The sequence below is a fragment of the Budorcas taxicolor genome, chromosome 2 (assembly GCF_023091745.1).
Source record: "Budorcas taxicolor isolate Tak-1 chromosome 2, Takin1.1, whole genome shotgun sequence".
In the NCBI taxonomy this organism is placed as follows: Eukaryota; Metazoa; Chordata; class Mammalia; order Artiodactyla; family Bovidae; genus Budorcas; species Budorcas taxicolor.
In genome coordinates, this window is record NC_068911.1 from 99,832,836 (window position 1) to 99,856,445 (window position 23,610).

A 23,610-nucleotide genomic window follows, 5' to 3' on the forward strand; every position below is an offset into this window, starting at 1 on the left:
TTGGATCTCCTTGCAGTCCAAGGGCCTCTCAAGAGTCTTCTCCAACACCACAGTTCAAAAGCATCAATTCTTCAGCGCTCAGCTTTCTTCATAGTCCAACTCTCACATCCATACATGACCATTGGAAAAACCATAGCCTTGACTATATGAACCTTTGTTGGCATTTATTGCTTATTAAATACAGGAAAGATTGTATGGTTTACCCAAGATCACAATTAATGGTTGGTATTCCTGGGAATTAAACTAAAAACTTAAATATTCAACTATTTTTTCCTCTATATGATATTATAGTAATTTAAGCATTGGCTTATAATCTATAATCTTGTCTAAAGGTTTCTTCATTTACTCATTCCATTTGCTCAGAATAATAGATGATCTGAACATGTTCACTGAATTAAATGAAAATCTGTACTAACATTAAGAATACATTAAAAAACTAACACCTAAGCTGTTTCTCTTAATGAACTATGGAGTATTGAGATATGAAAGTGTGTTGAGTAACATACCTAAAATTTCAGTTTTGGTAGAATAATTTAATTATATCTCATTGTACAATCCTGAGCCTCTAAGTACAGATATTATGATTATTAGGAAACCAAATTTCCAGTAAAAATTATAGACCAGGATTTACTAGTGTTCATGATATGACTGAGACTGTAATGCACTGATTTTAATTAACATCTGTTGTTGTAATCATAGTGTAAAATGTGACAACCATTTTAGTGTAAGGTGATGTCTTCTGAACTAACGGTAATTGTGAATTTATATCACTTTTTAAGAGGAACTATTTAAATATTTTATTATATTTGAATCAATTAACCAAGAGTCAACTCCAGCTCATGATGGAGAAATAATAACAACTATCAATTGGCTAGAGTGATATTGCTTTTGGGAATCAAAACCATGCTTAAATTGTTCTTATATATTAACATTAGGGGAAACTAAGTAAGGAATAAATGGAAACACTCTATAACGTTATTGCATCTTTTCTGTGAATCTTAAATTATTCCCAAATGGTTAGTAAAGAAAAAGTGGTGCTTAAAATAAAATACTATGATCTTAAATAAACTTTATAGTGCATTTCTGTTCATGAGTATTTATAGATCTATAGAGCACAACAGTATACCAGTGGATATAGATATCTGCACGTTTTTTTTTTTAGCTTCCTAGTAACATGTATCAAAAGCTGAAAAAGAAAACCAATAAAAAATGAATCAAGAATCTCATAACTGATCCCTCTAACTTGATTTTTCTAATTTAGTAAACCATAAACATGACATCCAAAAGAATCTTTTTTAAGTACAAAATTATTAGATTATTCCTAATTTTTTTCCTACTTACCTCTTCAATCATTATCTCCCTGTGTTACTGTGGTAGTTTAGTTGCTAAGTCGTGTCCAACTCTTTTGTGACTCCATAGACTGCAGCCCACCAGCCTCCTCTGTTCATGGGATTTCCCAGACCAAAATACTAGAGTGAGCTCCATTTCCTTCTCCATTTCCCCATACTGTTCTCTTAAACATTCTTCTCTTTGGTAATGAATAATTTCCCTTCTCCCAAATCCCAATGCTCCCTTGTGTCTCTACGATGCTTGTTTATAATTCCTAACCCTCCATCTGTGATGGAGTGATGCTTTCTCCCCACTCTCATCATCTAGCCTGTTTATTGCCTCAAATTCACCTTCATTATTCTGTGACTGGTTCCTGTAAGCCATTTAGGCTTGAGTTTCCCCATCACATTTTCTAATCAATCCTAACCCCTTTTGAAATCATTCAAAGTAATTAGAAGCTCTCTTCAATTTCTTTCAAGCATGTATGATCACATTTTTAAAGTAGTGATTGTATATATTTGACTTTCCTAGTAGACTAAGCTTTTTGTAGAAGAGGTCTGCATTATTATATTCCTAATGGGTACCAAAGTTGTCTGTTACATAGTGAGTCTTGTTCACATTTGATATGTATGTGTGTATGTCTACATGTATTTTGATCATAAGGGAAATTTTCCTGAAAGAAGTAGGTGTTGTATTAGGTTTAGGTTCAGTGAGGGTACAGTTTGTATCCACTCTTTCAAGGGCATCTCTATCAGAAGTTCTGACAGATTATCATTGAATATTTGAGAAATTAAGGAAAAGAAGATACAAAGAAATAAAATAAAGTGATTTTGAGATATAATAGAAAAAATAGATTATAAATTTAGTAAAATACTGCATTTTTTACTTATAAAAAACAGTTTAATTTGTATATAAGAAAATTTGATTAGTAAATATTAAGTGATTTCTTAAAGACATGAAAAATTAGTGGCAAAATGAAACAAGAATGTTGATTTTTTTTACTTCTTTGATTTTTCTGATTCCCTATATAATGCTCATTTTCTGTACACCAGGTTGACACAGATATAGTTTATGGCTGATCTTATGAAAATTCTGAGAAGAGAAATTATATAAAAATTATTTGATCAGATAAATACAAAATACATTAAACTAGGACTTAAATTTATCCAAGAATGCTGGCTTGGCATTATAAAAAGCTTTTCAGAATGACAAAACTTTACAGGAATGATAACACCCCCAAGTTCCTTGTAAAGTGTGTGGGATATAGTAGTTTAAATTCACTTTAAAGTTGTTTAAGTCAGAGTTTTAGAGACTTTTACCAAAATAGACTTTATTTCTGATTCCAAGTAAGTTGAAAAGACCAAGATGCCTCAAAGTCTCTTACTCTTTGTAACTGTTGTTGTTGTTCAGTTGCTCAGTCATGTCCAACTCTTTGAGAGCCCATGGACTGCAGCAAGCCAGCCTTCCCTGTATTCACCAACTCCCAGAGCTTGCTCAAACTCATGTCCATTGAATTGGAGATGACATCCAACCATCTCATCGTCTGTCATCCCTGTCTCCTCCTGCCTTCAACCTTTCCCAGCATCAGGGTCTTTTCCAATGACTCAGTTCTTCACATCAGGTGGCCAAAGTATTGGAGTTTCAGCATCAGTCCTTCTAATGAATATTCAGGACTGATTTCCTTTAGGATTGACTGGTTTGATCTCCTCGCAGTTCAAGGGACTCTCAAGAGTCTTCTCCAATACTACAGTTTGAAAGCATCAATTCTTTGGCAGTCAGCCTTCCTTATGGTCCAACTCTCACACCCATACATGACTGCTAGAAAAACCATAGCTTTTACTATATGGACCTTTGTCACTAAAGTAATGTTTCTGCTTTTAATGGGCTGCCTAGGTTTGTCATAGCTTGTCTTCCAAGGAGCAAGCATCTTTTAATTTCATGGCTGCAGTCACCATCTGCAGTGATTTTGGAGCAGAAGAAGACAAATTCTCTTACTGTTTCCATTGTTTTCCCACCTGTTTGTCATGAAGTGATGGGACAAGATGCCATGATCTTAATTTTTTGAATGCTGAGTTTTAAGCCAGCTTTTTCACTTTCCTCTTTTACCTTCATCAAGAAGTTCTTTATTACCTAAAAGCTTTCTGCCATGAGGGTGGTTTCATCTGCATATCAGAGGTTGTTAATATTTCTCCCTCCAATCTTGAGTCTGCTTTTCCTTTATCCATCCAGCCATTTCTCATAATGTACTCTGCATGTAGGTTAAATAAGTAGGGTGACAGCATATAGCCTTGACATACTCCTTTTCCAATTGGGAACCAGTCTGTTGTCCATTTCCAGTTCTAACTGTTTTTTTTTTTCCTGACCTACATACAGGTTTCTTAGGCGGAAGGTGAGGTGGTCTGATATTTCTGTCTCTTTAAGAATTTTCCTCAGTTAGTTATGATCCACAGAGTCTTTAATGTAGTCAGTGAAGCGGAAGTAGATGTTCTTCTGGAATTCTCTTTGCTTTTTCTATGATCCCGTGGATATTGGCAATTTGATCTCTTATTCCTCTGACTTTTCTAAATCCAGTTTTTTAAAATCCAAAAGATCTCAGTTTCTATAATGTTGAAGCCTAACTTGGAGGATTTTGAGCATTACCTTACTATTATGTGAAGTGAGTACAATTTTGCAGTTGTTTGAACATTCTTTGGCATTGCCTTTCTTTGGGATTGGAATAAAAGCTGATATTTTCCAGTCCTATGGCCACTGCTGATTTTTCCAAATTTGCTGGCATATTAAGTGCAGTGCTTTAACAGCATCATCTTTTCAGATTTGAATTAGCTTAGCTGGAATGCCATCATCTCCACTAGCTTTGTTCATAGTTATGCTTCCTAAGGCCCACTTGACTTCACACTCCAAGATGTCTGGCTCTAGGTGAGTGATCACACCACTGTGGTTATCTGGGTCATTAAGATACATACACACACACACACACACACACACACATATATATATATATATATATATTTACATGAAGTAGAAGGAAATGTGCTCATCTTCTTCTGTGAGAACTCCAAATTACAACTCACTGAACAACCATCAGCAAGAGAACGTTGTATCTCACCAAAAAAAGATACCCCACATCCAAGGGCAAAGGAGAAGCCCCAGAAAGACTTTCTGGTGAAAGTCTTTCACCCCAGAAAGAAGGGGTGAAATTGCATTTAGAATCAAACCCCATACCTGCCAGAGACACTCAGAGGGCTAAAACAAAACCTTGTGTGCACCGGGACCCAGAGACCCCATGAAGACTGAGCCAGAACTGCCTTTGAGTGTTTGAGTGTCTCCTGTGGAGGAATAGGTCAGCAGTGGCCTGCCATAGGGGCAGGGTTACTGGGTGCAGCAGACCTGGGTGTGGCAAAAGCCCTCTTGAAAGAGATTGTCATTAACCCCACCATAGAGCTGCTGAGCCGACGAACTTACATAGGACTGGGGAAACAGACTCTTGGAGGGCACAAACAAAACCTTGTGTGCACCAGGACCCAAGAGAGAGGAGCAGTGGCCCCACAAGAGACTGACCCAGACTTATCTGTGAGTGTCCAGGAGACTCTGGCAGAGGCATGGGTTGGCGAAGGCCTGCTACAGGGTCCGGGGCACTGAGTGTGTCAGAGTATGCACAGGACCTTTGGAAGGAGATGGCCTTTATCTTCATTACCTCCGCCATAGTTTGGTTTCAGGTCAAACAACAGTCATGCCCATCAAAAAAATTGGATTAAAGTTTTACTGAGCATGGCCCAGTAAACCCACCCATCAGAACAAGATCCAGTTTACCCCACAAGTCAATCTCTCCATTCAGGAAGCTTCCATAAGCCTTGTATATTTATCTGTCAGAGGGCAGACAGAATGAAAACCACAATTGCAGAAAAATAATCAAACTGGTCACATGGACCACAGCCTTGTCTAACTGAAAGAAACTATGAGCCATGCCTTGTAGGGCCACCTAAGACAGATGGGTCATGATGGAGAGTTCTGACAAAAATGTGGTCCACTGGAGAAGGGAATGGCAAACCACATTGGTATTCTTACCTTGAGAAACTCATGAACAGTATGAAAAGGCAGAAAGATAGGAAGGACACTGAAAGATGATCTCCCCAGATTGGTAGGTGCCAAATATGCTATTGGAGATCAGTGGAGAAATAACTCCAGAAAGAATGAAGAGACAGAGCCAAAGCAAAAACAATATGCAGTTGTGGATGTGACTGGTGATGGAAGTAAAGTCTGATGCTGTAAAGAACAATATTGCATAGGAACCTGGAATATTAGGTCCATGAATCAGAGTAAATTAGAAGTGGTCAAATGGGAGATGGCAAGAGTGAACATCACATTTTAGAAATCAGTGAGCTAAAATGGACTGGAATGAGTGAATTTAACTCAGATGACAATTATATATACTGCTGTTGGCAAGAATCCCTTAGAAGTTGAGTGGCCCTGATAGTTAACAAGAGTCTGAAATGCAGTACTTGGGTGCAATCACAAAAACAACAGAAAGATCTCTGTTCATTTCCAAGGCAAACCATTCAATATCACAGTAATCAGTCTATGCCCCAACCCTCCAACCAGTAATGCTGAAGAAGTTGAAGTTGAACAGTTTATGAAGAAACATACAAGACATTGTGGAACTAACACCCAAAAATATGTCCTTTTCATTATAGAGGACTGGAATGCAAAAGTAGCAAGTCAGCAGACACCTGGAGTAACAGACACATTTGATCTTGGAGTACAAAATGAAGCAGGGAAAAGGCGTACTGAGTTTTGCCAAATGCACTGGTCATAGCAAACACCCTCTTCCAACAACACAAGAGATGACTATATTAATGGACATCACCAGATGGTCAATACTGAAATCAGATTGATTATATTCTTTGAAGCCAAAGATGGAGAAGCTCTATACAGTCAGCAAAAACAAGACCAGGAGCTGACTGTGGCTCAGATCATGAACTCCTTATAGCTAAATTCAGACTTAAATTGAAGGAAGTAGGGAAAATCATGAGATCATTCAGGTATGACCTAAATCAAATCTCTTATGATTATACAGTGGAAGTGAGAAATAGATTCAAGGGATTAGATCTGATAGACAGAGTGGCTGAAGAACTATGGACAGAGTTTCAAGACCATCTGCAAGAAAAAGAAATGCAATAAGGCAAAATGGTTGTATTAGGAGGTCTTGAAAACAGCTGAGAAAAGAAGAGAACTGAAAGGAAAAGGAGAAAAGGAAAGATATTCCCATTTGAATGCAGAGTTCCAAAAAAATAGCAAGGAGGGATAAGAAAGCCATCCTCAGTGATCAATGCAAAGAAATAGAGGAAAACAATGGAATGGGAAAGACTAGAGATCTCTTCAGAAAATTAGAGATACCAAGGGAATATTTCATGCAAAGATGGACACAATAAAGGGAAGAAATGGTATGGACCTAACAGAAGCAGAAGATATTAAGAAGAGGTAGCAAGAATATACAGAAGAACTATACAAAAAAGATCTTCATGACCCAGATAATCACGATGGTGTGATCACTCACCTAGAGCCAGACATCCTGGAATGTGAAGTCAAGTGCACCTTAGGAAGCATCACTATGAACAAAGCTAGTGGAGGTGATGGAATTCCAGTTGAGCTATTTCAATTCCTAAAACATGATGGTGTGAAAGTGCTGCATTCAATATGTCAGCAAATTTGGAAAACTCAGCAGTGGCCACAGGACTGGAAAAGGTCAGTTTTCATTCCATTCCCTAAGAAAGGCAATGCCAAAGAATGCTCAAACTACCACACAATTGCACTCATGTCATATGCTAGTAAAGTAATGCTCAAAATTCTCCAAGCCAGGCTTCTACAGTACAAGAACTATGAACTTCCAGATGTTCAAGTTGAATTTAGAAAAGGCAGAGGAATAAGAGATCAAATTGCCAACATTTGTTGGATCATTAAAAAAGCAAGAGAGTTCCAGAAATGCATCTACTTCTGCTTTATTGACTATGCCAAAGCCTTTGCCTGTGTGGATCACAACAAACAGTGGTAAATTGTGAAAGAGATGGGAATTCCAGACCACCTGCCCTGCCTCTTGAGAAATCTGTATGCAGGTCAAGAAGCAACAGTTACAACCAGACATGAAACAACAGACTGGTATCAAATTGGTTAAGGAGTATGTCAAGGCTGTATATTTTCACCCTGCTTATTTAACTTGTATGCAGAGTACATCATGTGAAATGCCGGGCTGGATGAAACACAAGCTGGAATCAAGATTGCTGGAAGAAATATCAATAACCTCAGATATGCAGATGACACAACCTTTATGGCAGAAAGTGAAGAAGAATTAAAGAGCCTCTTGATAAGTGTGAAAGAGGAGAGTGAAAAAGTTGGCTTAAAGCTCAACATTCAGAAAACTAAGATCATGGTATCACTTCTAAGCCCCATCACTTCATGGCAAATGCACAGGGAAACAATGCAAACAGTGAAAGACTTTATTTTCTTGGGCTCCAAAATCACTGCAGATGGTGACTGCAGCCCTGAAATTAAAAGATGCTTACTCCTTGGAAGAAAAGCTATGACCAATGTATCAATGTATTAAAAAGCAGAGACGTTGCTTTGCCAAAAAAGTCTTTCTAGTCAAAGCTATGGTTTTTCCAGTAGTCATGTTTGGATGTGGGAGTTAGACTATAAAGAAATCTAAGTGCTGAAGAATCGATGCCTTTGAACTGTGGTGTTGGAAAAGACTCTTGAGAGTCCTTTGGACTGCAAGGAGATCAAACCAGTCAATCCTAAAGGAGCTCGGTCCTGAATATTCATTGTATGGACTGATGGTGAAGTTGAAACTCCAATACTTTGGCCATCTAATGTGAGGAACTGACTTATTGGAAAAGACCTTTATGCTGGGAAAGATTGAAAGCAGAAGTTGAAGGGGATGAAAGAGGATGAGTTGGTTAGATGGCATCACTGACTCGATGGACATCAGTTTGAGTAAGCTCTGGGAGTTGGTGATGCAGATGGAAGCCTGGTGTGCTGCAGTCTATGGGTTCGCAGAATCAGACACTATTGAGCAACTGAACTGAAGATTTTTTTTGTATAGTTTCTGTTTATTCTTACCATTTCTTCTTAATATCTTCAGTAATTATCTGTTTTAAACAATGAAGTTTAGAGGAAAAAAAACAAGCTTCTGTCCAATCCAGACAATGGTTTACAGTGGCAAACATTTGAAATATGCCAAATTTCCTTTCATATCTCCCTGAGTACATTTTCCTGTTCCTAGTAACTTTTTCATCAGAATTACTCCTTACATCTCTTCACTGCTCTCATACTAAACACAACACAGCTTTACTTTGATAACCCTACTATAACTATTCTACCATTTTCCAAAGATTTTTCAAATCCAAAATAACTTTCTTTTTTTTTTTAATTAAAATATAGTTGACTTTCAATATTGTTTAGTCTCAGGAGTATGACAAAATGATTCAGTTTTTTTTATATATATATATGTATTATATATTATATTTGAATATTTTTAAAACTATATATTATTTCTACTATAGGTTGTTATGAGATATTGAATATTGTTCCCTGCATTATACAGTATATTTTTGCTGAATGTCTAGTTGTGTGTTTGTGTTAATCCCATATTCTTTCTTATCACTTCCATCCACCTTTCTCCTTTGGGAACAAAGTGTTTGTTTTCTATGTCTGTGAGTCTGTTTCTGTTTGGTAAATAGATTCATTTGTATTTTTTTAATATAATATTTTTCCTTCTCTCACTTGCTTCAGTTAGTCATATTCTCTAGGTTCATCCATGTTGCAGCAAATGACAATATTTCATTTTTTTTATAGATGAGTAATATTCCAGTGATCTGTTGATAGACATTTAAATTGCTTAAATATCTTGGATTGCTTTAAATAAGTACTGCCAAACATTGAGGCACATGTATCTTTTTGAATTCCAGTTTTCATTTTTTCTGGATATGTGCCTAGAGGTGGGATTTCTGAATCTTATGGAAGTTGTATTTTCAGTTTTTTAAGGTATCTCCATACTGTTTTCTATAGTAGTTCCACCAATTTGCCTTCCCACCAACAGTGTAAGAGTGTTCCATTTTCTCAGCACCCTGTATAACATTTATTATTTTTAGACATTTTGATGATAGTCATACTGCCTGGTGTGAGGCAATACCTCATTATGTCTTTGAGTTGCATTTCTTTAATTGTTAGAGATATTGAGCATCTTTCCAAGAGCTTGTTGACTATTTGTCTTCTTTGGAGAAATATTTATTTAGGTGTTCTGCCCATTTTTTGATTAGGTTGTTTGTTTGATATTGATTTGTAAGAGCTGTTCATATATTTTGGAAATTAATTTGTCAGTTTCATTGTTTCCAAATATTTTACCCCATTCCACTGGTTGCCTTTTTGTTCATAGTTTCCTTTGTTGTTCAGAAGCTTTTAATTAGTTTCCATTTGTTTATTTTTGCTTTTATTTCTTTTACCTTGAGAGACTGCTCTAAGAATGTATTAGGATTTACGTCAAAGAATGTTTTGCCAATGTTCTCTTCTAGGAGTTTTATGGTATAATGTCTTATATTTAGGTTTTTAAGCCGTTTTGAGTTTATTTTTGTTTGTGGTATGAGGGAATGTTATAATTTCATTGTCTTACTTGAGGATATCTGGCTTTCTTAACACCAGTTCCTGAAGATATATCTTTTCTCCATTATATATGCTGCTTTCTCTTTCAAAGATTAACTAGCCAAAGGGTTATGGGTTTATTTCTGGGCTCTATATTCTGTTCCGTCAATCTATAGGTCTGATTTTGTGCCGATAGCATGCTGTTTTGATTATGGTAACTTTGTAGAAGTATCTGAAGCCTGGGAGGGTTATGCCTCCTGCTCGGTTCTTTTCCCTCAGGATTACTATACCAGTTTTGGGTCTTCTGTTGTTCCATATAAATTTTAGTATTATTTTATTTTTGTGAAAAATTTCATAGATAATCTTATAGGGATTGGATTAAAACAGTAGATTACTTTGGGAAGTATGGCCATTTTAATAATATTCATTCTTCCAAGATTATCTTTCCATTTCTTGACTTGCCTTCAGTTTCTTTCTTTTTTTTTAAACATTGTTTTATAGTTCTCAGTATATAGGTCTTTGACTTCCTTGGTTAAGTTTATTTCTAAGGTATTTTATTTTTAATCTTTTGATGTAATTTTAAACAGAATTTTTTAAACTTTCTTTTCTGATATTTCATTCTTAGTGTAAAGATAAAAATTTTTATATATTATGTATCCTGCTACCTTGCTAAATTCATTTCTTAGTTCTGATAGTTTTTTGGTGGCATCTTTAGGGTTTTCTATATAAAGTATCATGCAATCTGTATATGTTATTTTTCTTCATCCTTTCCAATTTGGATACATTTCATTTTTCCTTATTGTCTGATGGCTGTGACTAGTACTTCCAGTACTATGTTGAATACAAGTGGTGAGTGTGGGTATCCTTGTCTTGTTCTCGAATTTAGTGGGAAGGTTTTCAACTTTTCATCAGTGAGTATTATGTTGGCTATGACTTTGTCATAAATGGCTTTTATTATGTTGAGTTATGGTCCCTCTATACGTACTTTGATGAGAGTTTTTGTCATGAATGGATGTTGAATTTTATCAAATGATCTTTTGTGTGTCTTTTAAGATGATCACATGGTTTTTCTCTTATCTTTGGTTAATGTGGTGTTTCACATTTATTGATTTGCATATATTGAACCATCTTTGTGACTCTTGAATGAATCCAAGTTGATCCATGGTGTATGATCCTTTTTATGTACTGCTGGATTTGGTTTCCTAACATTTTGTTGAGGATTTGGCATCTATATTCATCAAAGATACTGGCTTGTAATCTAACTTTTTTTTTCTGGCTTTGGGTGATAGCAGCTTCATAGAATGGTTCTGAAAATGTTTAGAGTTAGAGAAGAGTTAAGATAAGTGTAAGTTCTGTGTGTATTTGGTAGAAATTCCTAGTGAAGCCACTTCTTGGGACTTTTGCTTACAAAGTTTTTTTTTTTAACAGATTCTGTTTAACTTCTAGTGATCGATCTGTTCATATCAGCTATTTCTTCTTGATTCAATTCTTGGCAAGCTATATGTTTCTAGAAATTTGTCCATTTCTTCTATGTTGTCCAATTTGTTGGCATATACCAGCTCATAATATTTCCTTATGATTTTTTGTATTTCTACACTATCATTGTTATCTCTCTTCTTTGTTAATTTGTGTCCTCTCTCTTTCTTTGTTGGTGAGTCTGTGTAGACATTTGTTGATTTTGTTTATCCTTTTCAAAATATCAGCTTTTGGTTTTATTGATCTTTTCTATTATTTTTATCTATATTTTATTTATTTCTTCTCTGACATTTATTATTTCCTTTGTTTTGCTGACTTTGAGTTTTGATTTTTATACTTTTCTTAATTCTTTTAGGTGGTAGGTTAAGTTGTTTATTATATTTTAGGTTTTTTTGTTGTTTTTTTTTTTCGCCTTAAAGGCCTGTATTACTCTGAATTTCACACATAGAACTGCTTTTGCTGAATCCCATAGATTTTTAAGGTTGGGTTGTCATTTGTCTCAAGATATTTTCTAATTTCTTATTATTTTTGACCACCTGATAGTTTAGTAACATGTTGTTTAGTCTCCATGTGATCATTTTTTTTTTTTCAGATTTTTCTTTGTAGTTAATTTCTATTTTCAGATTGTCATGGTCAGAAAAGATGCTTGACATAATTTCTGTTATCCTAAATTTGATGAGGCTTGTTTCATGTCCTAGCACTCATATATATTAATTAGCATGTTGTCCTCTATTGCATTGATCCCTTTATCATTAAATAGTGTCCTTCTCTGTCTTTCTTTATGGACTCCACTTTAAAGTCTATTTTTTCTGATGTGACTATTCATACCTTTGTTTTCCTGTCCTTTTTATTTGCATGAAATATCTTATTTTATTTCTTCCTTTGCAATCTGTGCCTTTCACCCTAAAGTGAGTCTGTTGTAGTCACCATAGTGTAGTAGGTTCTTTTTCTTCTTTTTCTAGTCAGTCTGCCACTCTAGGTCTTTTGATTGAACCATTTAGTCCATTGATAATTAATAAGTATATATTTATTTCCATTTTAGACTTTGTTTTTCAGCTGATTTTGTAGTTCTTTGTTTCTTTTTTTTTCTTCTGTGGTTCAATGGTTTTCTTTTGCATTGTGCTTGGGTTCCCTTTGTGTGTGTGTGTGAATGTTGCATGTTTTTGATTTATAGTTAACCTGATTTTCAAGTATGTTAACCCATAACTATATCCACTTGCTTTAGACTGAAAATCATATGACACATTCTAGAAGTTCTGTTTCTTTCCTCCCTTCTCTTCTATTTTGTGATTTTGATGTCTTGTTTTTGCATCTTTATCCTTGTGTTGTTAAGTGTAGTTATAATCACATTTATAAACATTTTTATTGCTTTTAGGCTATGTACTGACTTATATGTGATTTTCAATTTTTATTATATATTTGTCTTTCTTACTTTTTTTAAAAAAAAACAGATTCTTGCTTCTTTTCTATTTGAAGAAGACATTCAAATATTCCTTTTAGGTCAAATGTATATTGCTATATTTTTTAAATTTTTTGCTTGCCTGAGAAGTTCTTAGTTTCGTCTATTCTAATTGATAATCTTTCTGAGTGGAATATCCTTGGTTGTAAGTTTTTCTCTTTTAGAACTGAAAAATATCTTGCCCTTCCCTTCTGACTTGCAAAGGTACTGTAGAGTTATCAGCTAATAGCCTTATGGAGATTCTTTGTAACTAAATCTTTGTTTTTATCTTGCTACCATTAGAATTATCTCTTTACCTTTAACTTTTCTCACTTTAAATTTGTCTTGATGTTGCTCTATTTGGGTTCATTTTTTGGAGGACCCTCTGTGCTTCCAATACGTGGAAAGGAAACATTTCTTTTTGTGTTTGAGAAGTTTTCAACCACAGTTTATTCAGATACATTTTACATTCCCCTTTCTCTTTCTTTTCCTTCTGGAACCACTTTTGTGCTTAGGTTGGTACACTTCATATTATTCCGTAGATCCTATGCATTGCTTTATATTTATCCATTTGTCTTTCTGTCTGCTCATCTGATTGGGGGACTTCCATTATTCTATCTTCCAGATTATTTGTTCTACACTATTTAGATAGCTAGTCATAGTCTTTAGCTCAGTTTTTATCTTGGCAATTGATTTTTCTAATTTTGATTTGTTCCTTTTCATAGTCTCTAGTATTTCATTACATTGCATTTTCATTGATAATCTTTCTTCTTTCAGCATTTTTGTTACCTCCTTCTTGAATACATTAGATTAGTAGATTATAGAGGTTTATTGTCTGTTCTTTCAAAGGATTTGTCTTCAGTTTAATTGGAAGTACTTCCTTTCCCTTTTCATTTTAGAAATGTCTTTCTCTATGCATTTCTGAGAAATGGTTATCTACTATCATCTTGAAGGGCTGTTTTTAAATTGGGAGCATCCCTATATAGACTGTGGGGCTTCCCAGGTGGCACTAGCGATAAAGAACCTGCGTACTAATCCAGGAGACAAAAGAGACGTGGGCTCAATCCCTAATATTCTTTCCTGGAGAATCCCATGGACAGGGGAGCCTGGTGGACTACAAGTCCATGGGGTCGCAAAGAGTCAGACATGACTGAAAATATTTAAGGCTCTGTAGACTGTAGGTCCAATATTTTTAGTGTGAACACTTTTTTTCATATTTATGCCTGTCACTTCTTTCCTCAGAGTGTGTTGGCCATTATCCCCTTATAGGATACTAAGGAAGGAATGGGACGTTATGTAGCCCTTAATAAGTATTAGTTATTTATGTTCAGTATTGGGCAGGAAATCCCCAAGTCTTGACGTTCTTATGAGAGGATCTGACCACTGGGCATATCCTGTAGTGTGATTGTCTTATAACAAAGTTTGTAGACACATTCAGTAGCAAATCTCACATGAATGACTTCTAAGACAAACTTCTTGCCCTTAATTGACCTCTGCAACTAATATTGTTAAAATAACAACAACAACAAAAGCACTCTGAATCATCTAAACCATTACTACAAAATAAGATATTAAACTCCAACTATGCCTAATTCTTTGGGAAGATATAGAGTAATCTTTATATGTGTAGCAATGTTTTGAGTTACAAATTTTAGACTATTAATATTTGATTATTGCATTTTCTGGTACCCCTTTGCTTTGAAATTTAATTTACTAAATAAGAGAATAATTTTCTGCTTAGAAAATAGGATATTTTAAAATCACAAATTAGTTATTTGCTGTTTTCAGTATACATGTCAAAATCTATTTGCATTGCCTTCTACATTTATTTTCCTTCACCCCATATCCCATCTTTCCTGCTTTTTTTTTTTTTTTTAATCTTATGGGCACATGTTTGGCATTTATACTTGGACAATGGAAAAGCTCATGCATAGCCATGACAGTAAGTGTGGAAATTTCATTTAAATATTAATGCCTTTACAAATCACACTGATTATGAAGAGATGTATATAATTATTCTTGGTTTAACCCACTCCGATATGGGTGTAATAGACTACATTTAACTTGATTGATGTTCAGTACCTAGACTGATCTAATAGGCCCATTCTGTTGCTGAAGTGCTATGTCATTGTCTCAAGAAATGGTTTAGACATGTTAAGTATTTATTTCTGTTCAACTTTTGAGAGATTAAGGTTTTAGGGTAACAATTTGAAGTTTTTCATCTCATGACTAGTTTTTAATACTCCATTCTTGATTTGTCATACTGCCAAAATTATTGCTGATTCTGATTGCAACCAAAAGTACAAATAGACTTGATGAAAATACCAGTAGTTGAATAATTACTCTTCATCAGAAACAAACTGCAGTATGTTACTCTGGGATACTGAGACTTTTCTTACTCTATATCAAAAGCAAATTTAATGTCATAGTAGTTTCTTGAACTGAGCTAATTTTATGAAACTTAAAATTACATTAAATTAAATCATTTTACATGGATATCTGAAAGCAATTATGCTTATATGTGAACAAGGGGATAGGTTTTTGTAGCTTTTATGGTATTTTTCTTGTAATTTTGTGTTATTTTATTCAGAAAATGGTAAGAGGTTGCCATATATTTAGTTTTATACATACTTATAAGTCCCAATGGATAAAATAATCAGCACTCTTTAACCTGCTGGATGAAGTATCTACCCTATTTTTTAAATAATTGAAATTACATTGTGTTAAATTTTGACTTCTATTGACCTTTTTAGTCATTTCAGTTACCACTTATATTCTTACTGCATTATCAGAATACAAATAAAATGGGGAAAAAATATACCTGACTTAGAATGTAATCTGTAAAAGATAACCCAGAGTTAGATTTGGTACAATAACATGCTTACATATACATATATCAGTTCAGTTCAGTTCAGTTCAGTTCAGTCGCTCAGTCGTGTCCGACTCTTTGCGACCCCGTGAATCGCAGCAGGCCAGGTCTCCCTGTCCATCACTAACTCCCGGAGTTCACTCAGACTCATGTCCATCGAGTCAGTGATGCCATCCAGCCATCTCATCCTCTGTCGTTCCCTTCTCCTCCTGCCCCCAATCCCTCCCAGCATCAGAGTCTTTTCCAATGAGTCAACTCTTTGCATGAAGTGGCCAAAGTACTGGAGTTTCAGCTTTAGCATCATTCCTTCCAAAGAACACCCAGGGTTGATCTCCGACTGGCTGGATCTCCTTGCAGTCCAAGGGACTCTATCAAGAGTCTTCTCCATTGGACTGGCTGCAAGGAGATCCAGCCAGTCCATATATATATATAGGCTTCCTAGGTTGCTCAGTGGGTAAAAAATCAGCCTCAGTGCAGGAGACAGGAGTTTTATCCCTGGGTTGGGAAGATCCCCTGGAGGAGGTCATGGCCACCTACTCTAGTATCTTGCCTGGAGAGAATCCCCATGGACAGAGGAGCCTGGAGGGCTACAGTCCATAGGATCACAAAGAGTTGGACATGACTGAAGCTACTGAGCATGTATATATGCATATGCTTAGAAATATATACAATAATATTAATAAGTGCTAATTATGACCAACCTAGATAGAATATTAAAAAGCAGAGACATTACTTTGTTAACAAAGGTCCATCTAGTCAAGGCTATGGTTTTTCCAGTGGTCATGTATGGATGTGAGGGTTGGACTGTGAAGAAGGCTGAGCACCGAAGAATTGATGCTTTTGAACTGTGGTGTTGGAGAAGACTCTTGAGAGTTCCTTGGACTGCAAGGAGATCCAACCAGTCCATTCTAAAGGAGATCAATCCTGAGTGTTCTTTAGAAGGAATGATGCTAAAGCTGAAACTCCAGTACTTTGGCCACCTCATGTGAAGAGTTGACTAATTGGAAAAGACACTGAAGCTGGAAGGGATTGGGGGCAGGAGGAGAAGGGGACAACAGAGGATGAGATGGCTGGATGGCATCACCGACTCGATGGATGTGAGTCTGAGTGAACTCCGGGAGTTGATGATGGACAGGGAGGCCTGGCGTGCTGCAATTCATGGGGTCGCAAAAAGTCGGACACAACTGAGGGACTGAACTGAACTGAAGAAGAAAAATGAGGAAAAGGGAAAAAGGACCATCACATTAGATTTTATGTTTAGATGGATCGCTACAGCATTCCTTGATAAGAATGTAATATTTGAAGAGCCAGCCATGTGATTACCTAGGGAAAGAATACCCCAGACAGAGGAAACATCAAGGGCAAGGGCTCTTAGAGGAGAGCATGGCTAACATTTAACCAAAGCTAAGGCGCTAATTGTGGCTAGAGCTACATGAATGGGAGAGCAAAGGTAAAATGAGTTATGAGTGATAACAGAACCCAGACAACATAGGGACCTGTAGACCTACATTAGGACTTGGCTGTTACCGAGTGAAATAGGAACTGAAGATTTTTAAGCCAAGAATGATATCATCTTATGTGGAAGTTACTAAGTGTCTACCACTACCAGCCAAGAGTAAGTGGCACGATGTAACAAAACTGACAATACATATGAAACAACAGTTTCCAAGATGCTGGATGTTATGAAACAGAGTACAGTATTCCTTTATTGTCATGGAACAGATGTAAATCTTTTTATTACCCCAGCTGTCATGCCGGGAGGATTCCTTCAGGTAGACTCCAGCTGTCTCCTTGAGTCTGAGAGAGCTCTGTGAGTCTGGGAAGATAAAACACTAGAGTTTCCCCAACTGTACAGTGGAGATATTAATACTACCAAACTCACAGTGAAAATTGTGATTTAATATATTTATCTCATATATAAATGTTACATTTTCTTTATGTTTGCATTGGACTGACATCTTCAAATTGAAAATCTAGATCATTCTAATTACTAGATCATTTTGACCACTTGGATATTGTTTTATCTGGGTGTCAAAACTCAACTATAATTTTTGCTTGTTTGCATATCTATGGGCAAACTCTTTGTTCATGTAACATTTTTCTTTAGCACTTTTTCCTAAGTTCTTGGGTTTTATTTTCTGTTCAAAATGGCATCTAGACCAAAAATGAAACTTTTAGTCATGTCAGCTTGAAGTTGTTATTACTGAGAGACCAGCACTTCTGAAATGGCACTGTTTTGAATCCCTTCCTTGATGAATATTAGAGAGCTAAGATAATTCCAAGATTCATTACTATCTTTTCTTTAATGGGTCAGCAATAAAATTATGATAATAAAATAGCTGGATTCCCTCATTACAGAGATCACTTGAATTAGTGCAATTCTGCATAAAGGCTTTTAGAACATTTGCAAAGGTATGTGGTATGTATATAGCAATCTTGTATTTATATCAGGGTCACTGGATTTATTAAAGACATTTTTACTTTTATAAGAATTTTATAGAAGTGTTAAAGTGACTTTTTACTACATTGACAATAGCGTTATTCTGGCTGTTTCAAGGGCCTCATTTCCTAAAGATTTATGTACCCTTTCCTCACTCTTATGTTGAAAAAAAGCAAGTAATTTGTATGCTGAGACTTTGAAATGTGTGAACAATTTGAAAAAGAATTGATATAGTCAGCAAACAGGGCCTCCTGGTGCTTCTCATGTTGGGCTTGTAATAAAATTGGCTACCAAATTGCAAGTAATCAAAAGAAATAGAGTTGATTGTTTTTTCTGCTTTAACAGGCATTACACTAAAGTATTCAAAAGTGGAGGGGAATTTTTTTCCTTGCCAAAATCTACACAGAAGTCACAGAAGAGAGTTACTCACAAAACTATAAGTGGGACAAGGGTAATCAAAGGGGAAGATGGCCAGAGTTTGAGAATCTTTCTATTGTATATATTTTTGGTGTTAAAATTTGACTCTCCTCAGGAGAAAAACTGTTCTGGAGCAAATCTTTTAAATGGATTGATTTTAAGTTTAAAGCATGCCAATTTCAATCTGAGACTGGTGCTAAACCAGTAGTTAAAGCATATATGAGAATTGCTACCTTGTATCACTATCCATTCTTGTTCTCTGCATATTATTTCTCCAGAGAGCTATTGTTTATTATAATATATGACTATTTGAAATTTTGTTTTCTAGAGCCATAGTCTGCTTCTTCTCAAACTTTAATACCTGTAAAATATCTGGAGATCTTGTTAAAATGCAGATTCTATTTCTATGGGGTCCTGAAATTATGCATTTGCAACAGATTGCCAGGTGATGCCAAGGTTGCTGCTTCCTGGACTGCACAGTGACACAAAGCTATAGACTCCATTTTGTCTAAGCTTCCTTGCTGTCTGACTCTCAGTTCTATAGTCTCCTGGCTCAGGTTCAGGATTCCTGCTATATAACTGGGTGGGTCTCTGCCTCAGATCGACTACACTTATGGCACATATGTCAACTTTTTGTTTTGACTGATGTGGCCCTATGTTTTCACTGGATCCAATCTATTAAAAAATTTCTCATATTTGTGCTTAGTTGCTCAGTTGTGTCCAGCTCTTTGCAACACCATGGTCTATAGTCCACCAGGGTCCTCTGTCCATTGGTTTTTCCAGGCAAGAATACTGGAGTGGATTGCCATTTCCTTCTCCAGGGGATCTTCCCCAGCCAGGGATTGAACCTGGATCTCCTGCATTGTAGGCAGATTCTTTACCAGCTGAGCCACTAGGGAAACCCTTAATAAATTTCTCATCCTAGTTCTGTTCTGTGCCCATTCATAGGACAGCATCAAGAATGCAAAACAAATCAATAGAAATACAGAAACATATTTAAAATTATATAAGCAGTATGGCATAGAAGGAAATTTTAGGAATGAGACTGATTTATTCAGATTCTGACTTTGCCATGTATTAGCTCTAGGAACTTCATCCCTTGAACTCTGTACATTACATGGCTCATTGAGAAAATTAATACCTTAGTAGACTTTCTGTCTAAAATATATGTGGCAGTTACAGCAGTAATTCATCTCATCACCATTCTTATTTATTAATGTTTATAAACAAATTATATAAGAAAACATTGTTTTCATTACCTTTGTAATTTAAAAGTTAAAAATATATATCTTAGTGTCAGTTATCTTGTATCCACTAGAGAAAAGATTTTTTTGTCTTAAAACCTAGATTAATACCTACATTTTCCACTTCCCTTTTTAGGGCTTATATGTTCCCTGCCCACAAGCCACAGGCTTTTAGTTATAAAATATTTGTATTCATTTTTCCCATTAGCATCTTTTGAGGTAGGTGGTACCTATTTTCAGAACACTTAACCACTCATCCTTGCAGAGCTAATATCTAGGGAAGAATATTCTCAGAATAAAAAATCTCATGCATGAAAAAAAGAAAAAAAATTAACTCAAATGGTTTTTCTTGGTAACTTTTTGACCTAGAATTCTTTGAATTTTGATAATGCCAGAATATCCTTTATACTTTTCTCTTGAAAGCCTAAGGATAAAATGATGAAAATCATAGGTCCAGATACATGTAGATCCCGTATGAGAGTTACATTAAAAAGATGCGATGAAAAAGACAAAGGAAAAAGTTACTGTCTTTTGAATATAAAAATAAGAAATGTAGTATTACTGTACTTTATGGTATTAGTATCTCAAAAACCTTTGATTAGTGATATGATTTTAATAATGTTTCAACTTAAGAATATGCAGTTTGAAGCACCTGATAACTGTCTTCTATTTTTGTTCTTTTTAATTTTCTTAAAGCTGATAATCAAGTGTTTTATTCACAGAAGTTCTTAATCATTTGTGCTGCCTAAAGCTGAATTACAACATTCAGAAAACTAAGATTATGGCATATGGTCTCATCACTTCATGGCAAATAGATGGGGAAACAGTGGAAACAGTGACAGGCTTTATTTTTCTGGGCTCCAAAATCACTGCAGATGGTGAGTGCAGCCATGAAATTAAAAGACACTTGCTCCTTGGAGGAAGAGTTATGACCAACCTAGAGAGCATATTAAAGAGCAGAGACATTACTCTGTCAACAAAGGTAAGGTAAGGTGAAGTCGCTCAGTCGTGTCCAACTCTTTGCGACCCCGTAGACTGTAACCTACTAGGCTTCTCCATCCATGGGATTCTCCAGGCAAGAATACTGGAGTGGATTGCCATTTCCTTCTCCAGGGGATCTTCCCGACCCAGGGATCGAACCCAGGTCTCCCACACTGGAGGCAAACGCTCAAAGGTCCATCTAATCAGGGCTATGGTTTTTCCTGTAGTCAGGTTTGGATGTGAAAGTTGGAATATAAAGAAAGCTGAATGCTGAAGGATTGATGCTTTTGAACTATGGTCCGATGGAGAGGACTCCTGAGAGTCCCTTGAACAGCAAGGGGATCCAACCAGTCCATCCTAAAGGAAATCAGTCCTGAATATTCATTAGAAGGACATGCTCAAGCTGAAACTCCAATACTTTGGCCACATGATGCAAAGAATTGACTCCTTTGAAAAGACCCTAATGCTGGGAAAGATTGAAGGTGGAAGGAGAAGGGGATGACAGAGGATGAGATGTTTAGATGGCATCACCAACTCAATATACATGAGTTTGAGTAAACTCCAGGAGTTGATGATGGACAGGGAGGCCTGGTGTGCTGCAGTCCATGAGGTCGCAAAGAGTCAGACACGACTGAGTGAATGAGTTGACCTGAACTGAAAAATTGAATTAATGCAACCTTTCTAGTTTATAAGACTAAATACAGAATGATTACCACTGAAATTGGCAGCTATTAATTTTTTTAATTTTAAGTTTATTTTTTTATTGAAGTATAATTGCTTTACAGAATTTTGTTATTTTCTATCAAACCTCAACATGAATCAGCCATAGATAACAAATACCCCTTCCCTTTTGAACCTCCCTCCCATTTCCCTCCCCATCCCATCACTCTAGGCTGATACAGAATCCCTGTTTGAGTTTCCTGAGCCATACAGCAAATTCCCATTGGTTATCTAGTAATAATTTAATAAAAATTTTCATATTGCTTTATGTAGAGCATTATATTTTATATATTTTATTTTATCTGGCTGCAGTGTTTCAAGGGGTGGATTTTGGAGTTAGAAGTTAAATGTTAACCTACAATTTATCAATTCTGTGGTTTTGAACAAGTTAATAAAACTATTTAAGTCTCAATTTATCTTCATAAAATTTAAATAACACCCAGCCAACAGAATCTTCATCAAGGTAAAATTAAATAGTGTCAGGAAAACCTTTACCATGGTTTTTGAAATATAAAAAGGCATCAATATGTGACAACTATAATTAGTACGGTAACAATATTTGATCTTTACAAATCAGTTAAAGCGGAAGGTATATGTCAGTAGTGGTTTCTCTTAAATCTGTAGAAGGGACAACTGAGGGTAAGAAAATATCCCCAATACATAAAAGATCCATGATTATAAACTAAGTCTTCTGGTTAGAATAAATTTTAATTATCTTTTGATTATGTAGCATCACAAATATTTTTTTTTTAAAGCCAGATTTTTTGGTGTGTTTTAGCCACAATTGTGTGTGGTTCATGTTTTACCTCATTCAGTCCTTAAAGAGCCATTTGAAATAGATGTAATATTCCTCCCTCTTTACAAATTAAGAAACTGAAGTGATAATAGATATGTAATCTGTTATTGTCATACATCTAGCAAGTGATTAAGCCAATTTTGAACCCAAGATATAGTACAAGAAAAGTCTGATATTGTCTAAGACAATGTCTAGACCATCATGAACTCTGAAAATTTACCTTACAAGTTCAGTATATGTTCAAATAATGTTTTTTTAAATTCTATGTTATCATATTAATAGAAACAATCCCAGGCAGTGGTGAGATGACACACATGAAGGAGCAAGATTCTTGCCCCTGGGTAGCTTTCAGTCTAACTGGGGAGGAAGATTTTATGAATATAACACCTAGAGTAAACCTCCTGAGACAGATATGTGCCAGAGACCAGAGGAAGCATGTTACTCTCAGTCTAAGGTTCAGGGAAAATATTCTGGAAAGGATGCTGCTGTGAGTCTTAAAAGATGAGGATGCACTAACCAAGTGAAAAAAGAAAGAGTAGCACATTCCTAGTGAGTGAAAATCAAGCAAATACCATTCACAGAATGTATCAGGTATTCATGATTCTTGGTATTTGCTTGATGTTCTTCACTCATTTTTGAAGCTGTCCAGTTTTCTTACTATCACTTATTGAAGAAACTATCTTTCCCCATTGTATGTTCTTGCCTCCTTCATTATAGATTAATTGACCAAAGTATGTAGATTTATTTCTGTGCTCTTTATTTCTTTTACTGATCTATAGCTCTTGTTTTCTGAGCCATTAACACACTTTTTTGATTACTATAGCTTTGCAGTATAGTCTGAACTCAGGGAGCATGATTCTTCCAGCTTTGTTCTTTTCTCTCTGGTTTTCTTGTCTATTCAGGATCTTTTGTGGTTCCATAAACATTTTAGGGTGATTTTTTTCTCATTCAATAAAAGTGTTATGGGTGTTTTAATAGGGATTGCATTTAATCTGTGTATTGCTTTTGGTAGCAAGGACATTTTAACAATATTAATTCTTCTGATCCATGAACAACAGATCCCTTTCCATTTATTTGCATTATCTTCAGTTTCCTTCATTAATGTATTATAGTTTCTAGAGTACAATTTTGATTAAATATTATTTTTTGTATTTATTATTTTACTATTTTATTATTTTTGATGAAATTGTAAATAGGACTTTTTAAAAATTTTCTGATAGTTAATTATCTGCACATATAAATGCAACATATTTCTGTATAAATATTGCA

General features: G+C 35.5%; 1 protein-coding gene and 1 non-coding gene across 2 annotated transcripts in view; one reads left to right on the top strand and one right to left on the bottom strand.

The window, feature by feature from the left end:
- LRP1B (LDL receptor related protein 1B) overlaps nucleotides 1–23,610 on the top strand; it is a 1,834,206-nt gene that overhangs the window by 513,044 nt on the left and 1,297,552 nt on the right. The gene's annotated exons all lie outside the window — the stretch shown is intronic.
- TRNAC-ACA (transfer RNA cysteine (anticodon ACA)) lies at nucleotides 19,428–19,499 on the bottom strand. The gene has a single exon. It is a non-coding gene; the product is annotated as a tRNA-Cys (tRNA).